At 36.3% G+C, this 5751-nt stretch overlaps 1 non-coding gene across 1 annotated transcript; it reads right to left on the reverse strand.

Annotated features, from left to right (window-relative positions):
- Positions 1 to 306: 306 nt before the first annotated feature.
- On the reverse strand, positions 307 to 413 carry LOC128284984 (small nucleolar RNA R71). Its single transcript, XR_008275400.1, has one exon. It is a non-coding gene; the product is annotated as a small nucleolar RNA R71 (small nucleolar RNA).
- Positions 414 to 5751: the final 5338 nt, after the last annotated feature.

Genomic DNA, 5751 nt, shown 5'->3' on the forward strand with positions numbered 1-5751 from the left:
TTAAGCACTTTATGCATAAAATTTCTTCAAGAAATTTTCACACAATCATGCAATCATATCATAGACCTCAAAATAATCATAAAATAATTATTTCTATCTCAGATTTTGTGGTCACGAAACCACTATTCTGACTAGGCCCAAAATCAGGATATTACAGAAGATGCATTACGATTGAAGCTGTTCCCATTTTCACTAAGGGATAGAGCTCGATCCTAGTTGAACTCACTGCCACCGAATTCAATTTCCACATGGCAAGAGTTAGCAGAAAGATTCCTTATGAAGTATTTCCCACCTAGCAAGAATGCTAAGTTGAGGAACGAGATCACTGCTTTCCAGAAAGTGGATGATGAGTCCTTGTATGAGGCATGGGCAAGGTACAAAGAATTATTACAGAAGTGCCCTCATCACGGAATCCCACATTGCATCCAACTTGAGACATTTTATAACGGTATCAATACTCACATGAGGATGGTAGTGGATGCTTCTGCTAACGGTGCTCTCCTTTCTAAGTCTTATAATGAGGCTTATGAAATCATTGAGAGGATTGCTAGCAACAATTACCAGTGGCCAACCAATCAAGCAGCACCAGGAAGACGAGTTTCCAGAATACATGAAGTAGATGCTCTTACTTCACCTGCATCCCAGGTATCATCAATATCCTCAATGTTAAAAAATCTTACTACTAATGGGTCTAACAGTTTTGCAGCACAGCCGCCTAACCAATTAGAAAATATAGCCTGTGTCTATTATGGGGAAGGACATTTGTCCGAAGAATGTCCATCAAACCCAGAATCCATGTACTACATAGGTAACTAGAACAAAAATCGAGGAAGGCAAGGACAGCAATCCAATTTCTATAACCCATCATGGTGAAACCACCCAAACTTTTCCTGGAGTAACCAAGGGTTTGGAACCAGTAACACTTAAGCCCAGCCTAGACCAACCCAGCCGCCTAGTTTCCCCCAACAAGTTCAGAAAGTAACCCAAGCTGAACCATCTAATGGCTTAGAAAATTTGTTGAAGGCATACATGGCCAAGTATGATGCCTTAATCCAAAGCCAAACAGCTACATTGAAAGACCTAGAAAACCAAATGGGCCAGCTTGCAACTGAACTTAGAAACCAACCACAAGGTGCTTTACCTAGTGATAAGGAGAATCCGAGGAATCTAGGGAAGGAGCATTGCAAAGCATTGACATTGAGGAGTGGAAAGACAGTAGAGCCCAACACCATCGAAGTTGAAAAGGAGTAAGCTGGCGCTCAAGATCTAGAGGAAGTTCAACCGAGTGTTGAAATTCCAATTTCACAAGAACTAGGCTCTGCAAAACCGGACAAGGTAATTTCAGAACCAGCTAATTCTGATTAACTAATAACTCCGTTAGATGCAGAATTGCCACAGAAGATGAATCAACCAGTTCCAATAAAGAAACCACAACCACCCTACCCTTAAAGACTTCAAAAGGAGAAGCAGGAGATTCAATTCAAGAAGTTCCTAGACATACTCAAGCAACTTCATATCAACATCTTGTTGGTTGAAGCACTTGAGCAAATACTGAACTACGTCAAATTCATGAAGGATATCCTGTCCAAAAAATGAAGACCTGAAGAATTTGAGACGGTAGCATTGACGAAGGAATGCAGTGCATATCTTCAAGACAAATTACCCCCAAAGTTGAAGGATCCTGGATGTTTTACCATACCTTGCAACATTGGAGCAACATATTGTGGTAAGGCATTATGTGACTTAGGTGCGAGTATTAACTTGATGCCTATGTCAATATTTAGGAAGTTGGGGTGTAACGCCCCCACACCCGAGACCGTCGCCGGAGTCGAGTATGAGGTGTTACTAAGCTTAGTTTAACATTTTTAGAACTTTGAATTATTTGTTTCTACATTCACAGCTTTTAAGCTACTTGCGTCACAGTCACAAGAAAAATCATATCTTGAGTTACGAAACTCGAAATTAAGATCCGTAAATTTTCCATGAATCTAGACTCATGAAACTATCTACTAATTTTTTTCTAGAATTTTTGGTTGGGCCAATTAGTACAGTTTATTAGTTAAAGTTACCCCTATTTCAGGACTTGACTGGTCTGACCTCTGTTTACTACGAACCACATTTCTCTCTGTAAAAAATTCATATGACTATGAGATTTGTTTATACTAAAACTAGACTCAATAAGGATTCTGAGGATATAAAATACACCACCTAATTATATCTTTACAATTTATGGTGAATTTCTAAAGTAGGAATAGGGGATTCAGAAACTGCTATGACTCTGTTTCACTAAAATTAAAATATGTTCTAACATATACTTCCTTTACTTGTTTCATTTGTTTCATGTGAAACTAGACATAATAAGCTTCAATTTGATATGTATTTCACCACTAAATTCAATTTCTATGATTTTTAGTAAATTTTCAAACTCGCATTAGTGTTGCTGCGGTATTCTGTTTATGGTAAATTTCATCCTTTTATGAGTTTTATGCACTAAGTATCTTAATAGTTTTCCTTAACATCAAACATAATCTAAACTAACCATTTTCATAATTTATCATTATCAAGCATTTCCTCAACCATCTCACAACCATACCATAAGATCATTTACACAAAATGGGTATATTGCTATACATGCCATACTTAAATTTACAAGCCATTTACCAAAAATCTTCGGATAGTGTGGTGAGCCTTCGACCTATCCCGACTCTCGAGCTGGCTTGTTCAAAACTACAATGAGTAAGAAGGAGGGAGTAAGCATAAATGCTTAGTAAGTTCATATGCAAATAATAAGTAACATAACAAACAGTTATACCAGTCAACATTAGCATACATCACTAAAACACATATCACATTTTTAATCATTTTTCATCATCTTATTACCTTATCGTGGTTGTATCAATACTCAACCCGAGGGTTAAATACATACCTGTCCAAAATATCCATTTCATATCACTTACCAATACGTCTCTTTACATCTCTAAATTTTCCTCCATTTGAGTAGAACTTTACCCGTTGAACACATCGGAATATAATTCGGATACATGGATAACTTGCACATAAGTGCCATATATGCAATCAAGCAATCATGTAACCCGCCCATAAGCGAACTCGGACTCAACTCAACGAGCTCGGGCGTTCACATCCATAAGTGAACTCAGACTCAACTCAATGAGTTCGGATGCCTAGTTACATCTCACGAACTCGGACTCAACTCAACGAGTTCGGACATTCGCATCCATAAGTGAACTCGGACTCAACTCAACGAGTTCGGATGCTCAACCATCCTAGTGACATGTCACTTGTATCCTAATCTATTCCTAAGGTTCAAACGGGCGTTTTCCTTGATCACACATCTTTGCCATCTTCCACGGAATATCGAAATTGATACTTCGGTGATAGTTCATACTCATCGAGTAATTCACATAATTACATATTATTCAACAATAACCACAAAGTATAATATTTCATGATAATAATCAGCATCATATCATATAAACAACATTAAATTGCTTAAAATGACAATTATGTTACTACATTTACACATGAACTTACCTTGGTACCAAAATACAAAGATTTTGCAATTCAGTCCACAATCTTTTCTTTTCCTCGATTGAGGTCGATTCCACGTCTTTCTTGATCTAAAATAACACATTTAGCTTATTTAATACTCACATTATCAAATTAATCCTTAACTCAAATTTTGGCAAAATTACAATTTTACCCTAAACTTTTGCATATTTACATTTTTGCCCCTAGGCTCTGGATTAAACTTTATTCCTTATTCTTATGTTTTACAACATGCTGATCACTTTTCTCTTCTATGGCAACATCAAATTCTCACTCTAACATGTACTTGTGACTATTAGGTATTTTTACCGATTAAGCCCTTTTACTCGCTTTTGCTTAAAATCGAGTAGTACAAGTTGTCTAACATTATTTAAAACTTCATATCCTATCATAAAACATCAAAATACACAAATTTCACCTATGGGTATTTTTCCAAATATAAACCCTAGGTTAAATTATTGCTAACATAAGCTTTATCGAGTTAGGGATCTCAAAACGTAAAAATCATTAAAAGCGGGCTTGGAATCACTTACTATGGAGCTTGGAAGCTTGAAACAAACCCTAGCTATGGAGAACCCTTGAAATTTCGGCCTAATGAAGAAGATGGACAAAATTGGCTTTTAATTTTGTTTTTAATTCATTTTAATAACTAAATGACCAAAATACCCTTACTACTAAACTTTCCAAAATTCCTTCCATGTCCTAATTTTGTCCATGAACTTAAAATTGGTAAAATTTCTATTTAAGACCTCCTAATTAATATTCCAAAACAATTTCATACTAAAAACTTCTAGAATGCAAGTTTTGCAACTTATTCGATTTAGTCCCTACTTTCAATTTAAGCACTTTAGGCATAGAATTTCATCATGAAATTTTCACACAATCATGCAATCATATCATAAACATCAAAATCATTGTAAAATAATTATTTCTATCTCGGATTTGTGGTCACAAAACCACTATTCCGATTAAGCCCTAATTTAGGATATTACAACTCTCCCCCCCTTTTAAAGATTTTCGTCCTCGAAAATCTTACCAAATAAACAGTGTGGGTATTGGTTTCTCATAGTTTCTTCAGTTTCCCATGTAGTCTCTTCTACCCCATGCTTTTGCCACAACACTTTCACAAGTGCAACACTTTTATTTCTTAGTTGTTTGACTTCTCGAGCTAAAATCTTAATTGGTTCTTCTTCATAAGTCATATCAGGTCGCAGTTCAATTTCTGTCAGTGAAATTATATGTGAAGGATCTGAACGATACCGACGTAACATAGATACGTGAAACACATCATGAATCTTTTCTAATTCGGGTGGTAAAGCTAGCCGATATGCTACGGGTCCAACTTTTTCAATTATTTCATACGGTCCAATAAAACGCGGACTTAACTTGCCCTTTCGTCCAAATCTAAGGACTTTCTTCCATGGAGACACTTTCAAAAATACCTTATCACCAACTTGAAACTCAATGTCCTTTCGCTTTAGGTGCGCATAAGATTTACGTCTATCTCAAGCGACTTTCAAACAATCTCGAATTATCTTCACTTTTCTTGATTTCTTTTATTAAATCAACTCCATAAATCTGATTTTCCTTGAGTTCAGTCCAATACAAAGGCGTTCGACACTTGCGACCATACAATGCTTCATAAGGTGCCATTTTCAAGCTCGTCGATAGCTATTGTTGTAAGCAAATTCTACCAACGGCAAATATCTTTCCCAACTTCCTTGAAATTCCAATACACAACATCGAGCATGTCTTCAAGAATCAATTACTCTCTCGATTGTCCATCGGTTTGTGGATGAAAAGCGATCGAAATTTAACCCGTACCTAACGCGTCTTGCAACTTTTGCCAAAACCGCGAGGTAAACCTTGGATCTCTATCTGAAATAATCGATAATGGTATTCCGTGTAATCTAACAATTTCTTTAATATCTGATTCAGCCAACTTGTTAAGAGAATAATTAAAGACGTCATGGGATAAAATGAGCCGACTTAGTTAATCATCAACTATTACCCAGATGGCATCTTTCTTTCCGAGTCAATGGCAATCTGAAACAAAATCCATAGTAATCCGATCCCATTTCCATTCAGAACCATAATAGGTGGAGTAATCCGAAGGTACTTGGTGTTCAACTTTCACTGTTGACAAATTAAGCATTTGGACACAAACTCTGATATATCTCTTTT

The sequence above is a fragment of the Gossypium arboreum genome, chromosome 11, assembly GCF_025698485.1.
Source record: "Gossypium arboreum isolate Shixiya-1 chromosome 11, ASM2569848v2, whole genome shotgun sequence".
NCBI classification, from domain to species: domain Eukaryota; kingdom Viridiplantae; phylum Streptophyta; class Magnoliopsida; order Malvales; family Malvaceae; genus Gossypium; species Gossypium arboreum.